The sequence below is a fragment of the Triticum dicoccoides genome, chromosome 7B (assembly GCF_002162155.2).
Source record: "Triticum dicoccoides isolate Atlit2015 ecotype Zavitan chromosome 7B, WEW_v2.0, whole genome shotgun sequence".
NCBI lineage: Eukaryota > Viridiplantae > Streptophyta > Magnoliopsida > Poales > Poaceae > Triticum > Triticum dicoccoides.
Window position 1 is genome coordinate 592,831,268 of NC_041393.1, and position 8,832 is coordinate 592,840,099.

Below are 8,832 nucleotides of genomic sequence, written 5' to 3' on the forward strand. Positions count from 1 at the left end.
TGGAGGCCACCTCTGGTCTCCTTGGCCTTCTTCTCCGGCGCTTGATAGGGCGCCGAAACCAGCATCTTCATCAGAAGTGGAATTGTTGGGTCTTCAGGCAGCGGAGCCGGACAGTGAATCCGCTCCGCCTTCTTTGTCCAGCCCTGAGAGAATCAGTAGGGAGGCTTAGGCGTCTTCCTCGAGTATGCAAGTAAAGGATACACCTTGAAAACATGAAAAAACTTACTGGACTAGCCGGATGGGCCAAGTCGTGCCCACGGTCCTCGACCGTATCCGGCCACGTCTTGTTGGAATTGAAAAGCACCTTCCAGATGTCTTCATGCATAGTGCCGAAGAACTGCAGCAAGGTCTGGTGCTTAGCAAGATCGTACTCCCACAAATGGTAAGTCCGGCTTTGGCACGGGAGGATCCGGCGAACAAGCATCACCTGGATCACACTGGCAAGCTTGATATTATTGTCTATCATGCTCCTGATGCGCGTCTGAAGCGCCGTCAGATCGTCCGACAAAGACCAGTCCAGGCCCTTCTCTAGCCAGGAGGTGAACCGCATCGGGCCTCCGGACTGGAATTTGCGAGCCGCGGCCCAGGTGGTGTCGAGTGGCTCTGTGACGTAGAACCACTGCTGTTTCCACCCTTTGACGGTCTCCACGAAGGTGCCTATTGGACATGTGGCGTTGGGCATCTTGCTCACCGTGGCGCCTCCGCACTCCGCGTGTTGACTGCCCATGACCTTCGGCTTCACATTGAAGATCTTTAACCATAATCCGAAGTGGGGTGGGATGCGGAGGAAGGCCTCGCATACGACAATGAATGCCGAGATGTTGAGGAAGGAGTTGGGGGCCAGATCATGGAAATCCAGCCCATAGTAGAACATGAGTCCGCAGACGAACGGGTATAGAGGAAATCCCAACCCGCGGACAAAGTGGGGGATGAATACTATCCTCTCATGGGGCTCCGTGGTGGGGACAATCTGTCCCTTGGCCGGAAGCCGGTGGGCGATTTCCTTGGCCAAATACCCAGCCTCCCGGAGCTTGGTAATGTCCTTCTCCTTAACGGAGGAGGCTATCCACTTACCCTGCGCTCCGGATCCGGACATGGTTGGAGTGCTCTCTTCGGGCGGAAAAGATGAGAACTTGGGGGCTGGAGCTCGAGAATGGGGGAGGCAGAGAGAGGGAAGGCGTGGGTGAAAGGGGTGAATCCTTATCTCTTTATAAAGTCAGTGAATATCAAGCGCCTCCCCACACGCCTTAAAACTCGCCTATTCCCCAAGGGCGATGCAGGTGGCACGGTTGGGTTACCCATGCCCGTATTGATTAGACTCCCGCAATAAGGGGACATGATCTTTGTTTTGACAATACGTGCCAGTGAAATCGCATCTCGAAATATGGAGCTGCAGGCTAAAAAACGGTTCGAGTAATGGCCGGGCGGCGACGTGATGTCACGCTACAAAAAGTTGTCAGCAGATTGGACTCGTGAAATACTATACTCTCTGCGGCTGTGTGTGGTATTTGTAGAGCCGGACACATTTTCTGTATTCGAAGGATGCTTTGGAGTATTCAAAGGAGCAACCTGCCTTGCAATGCCGAAGACAATCTGCACGCTGAACACCTCGTCATTGAAGCCTGGTTCGGGGGCTACTGAGGGAGTCCTAAATTAAGGGGTCCTCGGCCGTCCGGCCTATGTGACGTGGGCCGGACTGATGGGCTATGAAGATACAAGACAGAAGATTTCTCACCTGTGTCTGGATGGGACTCTCCTTGGTGTGGAGGGCAAGCTTGGCGCCCACATATGAAGATTCCTTTCTCTGTAACCGACTTTGTACAACCCTAGTCCCCTCCGGTGTCTATATAAACCGGAGGGTTTAGTCCATAGAGGCAATCGTAATCATATAGGCTAGACTTCTAGAGTTTTAGCCATCACAATCTCGTGGTAGACCAACTCTTGTAATACTCATATTCATCAAGATCAATAAAGCAGGAAGTAGGGTATTACCTCCATAGAGAGGGCCCAAACCTGGGTAAACATCATGTCCCCTGCCTCCTGTTACCATCAACCTTAGACGCACAGTTTGGGACCCCCTACCTGAGATCCACCGGTTTTGACACCGACAACAGATCCGCAAAAGCCCCTGGAGAACTCCAAATCCTGGTCAGTAAGAGGAACCTTTTCTTCACATATTTGCTCTGCATAATAAAGGCCTTACCCGCCGCGATTTTTCTGGCCTCCTGGACTTCCTGAAGGGCGCCTTAGGCTTCAACCTGGGCATCGTGCATGCTTTGGCAGGCCTTGGCAAGTTCAGACTCTTGATCCGCAATGTTGCGCTCCAAGGATTCACATTTCTTCACGGTGTCCTGGAGCTCCTGCTGGACCTCACTGACCCTGGCCTCATGCTTTTCACGGGCGGCTTGTTCCTTGGCTGCTCTCTCCTCGGCCTCAGCCAGCACCTTCTTGAGGGTCTCCACCTCGGTCGCCGCCCCTAATAAATATCATGGCACTTTAGTCAGCACAAATCATTCATCCTTCCTAAATATAGACAAGGTTATGGCATACCTTGATTGTCTTCCAGCTGTTTCTTCACACGGACGAGCTCTTCCTCAGTCCGCTCCAGACTCTACTTCAGTCCGGAGACCTCGATAGCATGAGAGGTCGCAGCCAGCAATGACGCCTGCTTATTCACATAGACATGTCAGGTTAGTCTCATGCGAAAATTATTTGATCCCCTGTTCGGCTTTTCTTTCCGAACACCGGACAGAGTCTCAGGGGCTACTGTCTATACTATGACATCCTTTTTATAATTGCATCGCTCACCTCAAAACCTGTTAGAAGGCTGGTACAGGCATCGGTCAGTCCGTTCTTAATAGACTGCACCCTCTCAATCACCGTACCCATAAGGATATAGTGTTCCTCAACAATGGAAGCGCCTTGCAGCGCTTCCAGCAAATTATCCGGTGCCTCTGGATGGACAGAGGTCACTGGTGGAATAGGCACACCTCCTTCTTTCGAAAGAGGCTGCTTGCCTAATTCCGGATCCGTATAGGTCTCTGGAATTATATTTGGCTGGGGGGCGAATTGGATATGGCCCCCATCGTCAGTATCCATGGGGATTTTCTCCCCCATGTGTCCGGCAGCTGAGGTTTCACACTCTGGCGCTGCCTTGACGGCCTTCTGCGTCTCCCCCTAGCCTGTGGTCCTTCGGGACAACACCTCGATGTCATCCATGGCCTTGGGAGAGGAGGCCACCGGAAGGGACCCGCTGTCCATCACCTTCGGGTCCATCGAATGCCCCGTTGATGATGGTCGGTGGAGGACTGAACGGGCCGGGCTGCAGCACATGATTTTACATATTAAAACCATGAAGGAAAAGGGCCGGATATATGAATGCATCTTCGAGTACTTACGATTTGGCCAGGGACTTATCCCTGGGGCGCCATTCCGAGCTGTTGTCGGAGTCCCTGTGGAGTTATCCTGGAGGGAAGCCTTTCCCTTCTTGGACGCTTCGGCCTCCAGACGTGTGGAGGCCATCCTTTTCTTCCTTCCCCCCATGGGGGAATGACTTTCTTCTTCTTCCTCCTCTTCCACATTGTCCTCACCGGCGGAGGAATGAGTCTTGGTGTCTCCGGACGTCATGTCCGAAGTGCCCTTATGATGGAGGCCACCTTTGGTCTCCTTGGCCTTCTTCTTGGCCTTCTTATTGTTCGCCTGATAGGGCGCCAGAACCAGCATCTTCATCAGAAGTGGAATTGCTGGATCTTCGGGCAGCAGAGCCGGACAATGAATCTGCTCCGCCTTCTTTGTCCAGCCCTGAGAGAATCAGTAGGGAGGCTTAGGTGTCTTCCTCGAGTATGCAAGTAAAGGATACACCTTGAAAACATGAAAAAACTTATCGGACTAGTGGGATGGGCCAAGTCGTGCCGACGGTCCTCGGCCGTATCCGGCCATGTCTTGTTGGACTTGAAAAGCACCTTCCAAATGTCTTCATGCATAGTGCCGTAGAACTGCAGCAACGTCTGGTGTTTGGCTGGATCGTACTCCCACAAATGGCAAGTACGGCTTTGGCACGGAAGGATCCGGCGAACAAGCATCACCAGGATCACATTGAAAAGCTTGATATTCTTTTCTATCATGCTCCTGATGCACGTCTGAAGCGCCATCAGCTCGTCCGACGAAGACCAGTCCAGTCCCTTCTCTAGCCAGGAGGTGAGCCGCATCGGGGCTCCGGACTGGAATTCGGGAGACGCGGCCCAGGTGGTGTCGCGTGGCTCTGTGACGTAGAACCACTGCTATTGCGACCCTTTGATGGTCTCTACGAAGGTGCCTACTGGCCATGTGGCGTTGGGCATCTTGCTCACCATGGCCCCTCCGCACTCCGCTTGTTGATTGCCCATGACCTTCGGCTTCACATTGAAGATCTTTAACCATAATCCGAAATGGGGTGGGATGCGGAGGAAGGCCTCGCACACGACAATGAATGCCGATATGTTGAGGAAGGAGTTGGGGGAGAGATCATGGAAATCCAGCCCATAGTAGAACATGAGTCCGCGGACGAACGGGTGGAGAGGAAATTCCAAACCGTGGACAAAGTGGGGGATGAATACTACCCTCTCATGGGGCTCCGGAGTGGGGACGATCTGTCCCTTGGCCGGAAGCCAGCGGGCGATTTCCTTGGCCAAATACCCAGCCTGCCGGAGCTTGGTAATGTCCTTCTCCTTAACGGAGGAGGCTATCCACTTGCCCTACGCTCCGGATCCGGACATGGTTGGAGTATTGTCTTGGGGTGGAAAAGATGAGAACTTGGGCGCTGAAGCTCGAGAATGGGGCAGGTAGAGAGAGAGAGAGAAGGCGTGGGTGAAAGGGGTGAATCCTTATCTCTTTATAAAGGCAGTGAATATCAAGCGCCTGCCCACTCGCCCTAAAAGCTTGCCTACTCCCAAGGGCCGTGCAGACGACACGGTGGGATTACCATGCCTGTATTGATGAGAATCCCGCAATAAGGGGACACGATCTCTGCTTTGACAAGACATGCCAATGAAACCGCATCTCGAAATATGGAGCGGCAGGCCAAAAAACGGTTCGAAATAATGGCCGGGCGGCGACGTGATGTCACACTACAAAAAGTTGTCAGTGGATTGGACTCGTGAAATACTATACTCTCTGCGGTTGTGTGTGGTATTTATTTTGCAGAGCCGGACATGTTTTCTGTATTCTAAGGATGCTTTGGAGTATGCGGAGGAGGAACCCGCCTTGCAATGCCGAAGACAATCTGCGCACCGGACGCCTCGTCATTGAAGCCTGGTTCAGGGCCTACTGAGGGAGTCCTAGATTAAGGGGTCCTCGGGCGTCCGACCTATTGACATGGGCCAGACTGATGGGCTGTGAAGTTATAAGACCGAAGACTCTCACCTGTGTCCGGATGGGACTCTCTTGGCGTGGAAGGCAAGCTTAGCCCCCGGATATGAAGATTCCTTTCTCTGTAACTGACTTTGTACAACCCTAGTCCCCTCCGGTGTCTATATAAACCGAAGGGCTTAGTCCATAGAGGCAATCATAATCATACAGGCTAGACTTCTAGGGTTTTAGCCATTACAATCTCGTGGTAGATCAACTCTTTTGATACTCATATTCATCAAGATCAATCAAGAAGGAAGTAGGGTATTACCTCGATAGAGAGGGCCCGAACATGGGTAAACATCATGTCCCCCGCCTCCTGTTACCATCAAAAGAAACAATCAGGGACCGTCCAGTCTGGACCGTATACTGGAGTGCTCGTGCCAAATTCACGGCACCCCGGACAAGCCAGCCAACCACACCAACAGAGATTGCTCGGTATTCAAACAGGCCGGCAAAATAAACGCCGAAAACAAGGACAAGGGGCTGCACAGCGACGATGACGAGGAGCCCCGATGTCCGAACATGGGGGGACAGAAGAAATTTCCGCCCCAGGTGAAAACGGTCAACATGATCTACGCCACTCACATCCCCAAGCGGGAATGGAAGCGAGCACTACGGGACGTCTATGCGATGGAGCCAGTCGTCCCCAAATTCAATCCATGGTCAGCTTGTCCAATCACCTTTGATCGTAGGGATCATCCTACTAGCATCTGTCACGGCGGCTCAGCCGCATTAGTCTTAGACCCAATCATCGATGGATTCCACCTCACGCGAGTCCTTATGGACGGCGGCAGCAGCTTGAACCTGCTTTACCAGGACACAGTGCGCAAAATGGGCATCGATCCTTCAAGGATCAAGCCCACCAAAACCACCTTTAAAGGTGTAATTTCTGGAGTAGAGGCCCGTTGTACAGGCTCCATAACATTGGAAGTGGTCTTCGGATCTCCGGACAACTTCCGAAGTGAAGAGTTAATCTTCGGTGTCGTCCCTTTTCGTAGTGGTTACCACGCACTGCTCGGACGAACCGCATTCGCTAGATTCAATGCGGTACCACACTATGCATACCTCAAGCTCAAGATGCCAGGCCCGCGCGGGGTCATAATAGTCAACAGAAACATGGACCGCTCTCTCTGTATAGAAGAGCATAATGCAGCCCTCGCGGCAGAAGTACAATGCGGCCTCCTCCGGCAAACCACCAATCCGGCGACGACAACCTCAAGCACCGTCGAGCGAGTCGGGAGCACCCCGCAACAGGATCACTAGGCACGCCAAGAGCGCGACTAGCAGTCCGACCTCCGCTCAAATCCCATCAAAGCAGCATTCGTGCCACGCGTACACAATTACGCACTCAAAATACCATGGGCACAGGCGGAGGCGCAGCAGTGGCTTAGTCAACAGTGCGGTATCACCGCAACATACCTTCATAACCTTTCCTTTTACCTTTCAGGACATTGCTTTAGTGTAGCCTCTTCAGAAGATCCGGATTGTCGGACTTACATAGGAGAGAAAACCAAGGAGGCAACAGGCTTTGCGCACAGAAGGAAATACCCAGGTGGAATCTATTTACGATCGTTATACCTGTTTTATCTATCTGTACGTAGCTTGCCCCTGGATAGGATATGTCAAATAATCCTATTTATCTCCGCTTAATGCATTCATTGTAAACATACGCTTAAACGTATTATTCATCAATGGGAGATCATATATAGCATCAGCTTATTATTCTTATTTGAGCATTTTTTCTTACAAATGTTTATTTAATATTGCATCCGTACACCTTGGTACATTCAGTTTTCCAGGGGCTTCTTATGGTGCCCCATAATATGGCAAGACAAGTCCGAACACTTTCAACAGTGCGGCACACCAAACTTATAGCACTATATGCATCAGCTCCGAATCATGTCTTGGATCTACAGTTGGGTTAGCCCAGCTTCCTTGTTTTGGTACCTTACATTCCGTTATATCGGCTAAGGTAGCGCAGGGAGAACTACTGTGATTGTGTACCGGTTCTTCAGGACGAGCACCTTAGTAGAGAAAGCCGAAAACTGACCGGCATGATATGGTGAGAGCTGGTCGCTGTTCGAGAGGTCTTAAAATCCTTAAAGATTTTTTCGCTTTAGCCGACAAATCGGCTTCGTCCGATCTAGGGGTATATAGCGCCCCAATTCGGCCTTCTGGATTCTAGGGGCTTCACTGAAATTTAAAATTGTAGACTTCTATGGCTAAGTGAAAGTTATAAAGCCGCATAGTCCAATTGCCTTGTTCGTGCGCCGGACACCTCCTTAAGGGACCAAACATTTGGATAAGGAGTGTTCAGGTTTTCCACGAACACCCCAGTACTAGTTACATGGGGGAGGAAGCCGACTACTGGCCTACTTTCAGAATTTTATAAACAGCCGCACAGAAGGTAATATTTTAAATCAAAAAGCTCTACATAGCACAAGTAACTTCGTCCTTATATTACAAACATGACAGAAGTGAATTCATTCTAAAATTGTGTCCTTGGTACATTCATCGGCCACAAGACGAGCACCCTTCATAACGCCTTCATAATATTTCTCGGGATAGCGATGCGCCTTGCCCTTCGGCGGCCCGTCCTTCACCAGCTTCTCTGCATCCTGGTTGCCCCAATGCACCTTCGCACGGGCAAAGGCCCGGAGGACACCCTCATTGCAAACGGATTGTTTGATCACTTCAAGCCACGGACAGGCATTCACCATCCACTTGATCAGGCCGAAGTAGCTGGTCGGTAGGGGCTCACCGGGCCACATCCGTATTATGAAATCCTTCATAGCCACTTCGGCCGCCCTGTGGAGTTCAACCAACTGCTTCAACTGGTCACTCAGAGGCGTTGGATGTTTGGCCCCAGCATACTGGGACCAGAATAGCTTCTCCGTTGAGCTCCCCTCCTGGGCACAGTAGAACTCCGCGGCATCTGATATGCTGCATGGAAGATCTGCGAATGCCCCTGGAGAGCTCCGAACTCAGGTAAGTAAAAGAAACGCCTCCTCCACATGTTTTCTATGCATAAAGAATTTCTTACCTGCCGCTATCTTTTTGGCCTCCTGGATTTCCTGCTGTGCCTTCTCGGCTTCGGCCTTGGCATCTTTTATACTTGCAAGGTCCTTCAGAAGCTCGGCCTCTTTCGCCTTAAGCTCATGCTCCACGGACTCAAACATTTTGCCGAGCTCCTGGAGCTCTTGTTGTACCTCGCCCACTCTAGCATCTTGCTTTTCCCACTCCTTGCGTTCCAAGGCCGCCTTGTGTTCGGCCTCGGACAACGCTTTCTTCAGAGACGCCACTTCAGTGGTGGCCTCTATTACAAAATCACGACATTTCGTCGTTAGAATAACTAATTTTATATACCCTTAATTACGTGAGAGCGGGGAATCACTCACCTTTGCTCTCTTCGAGCTGCCTCTTCGTGAGGTTAAGCTCTCCCTG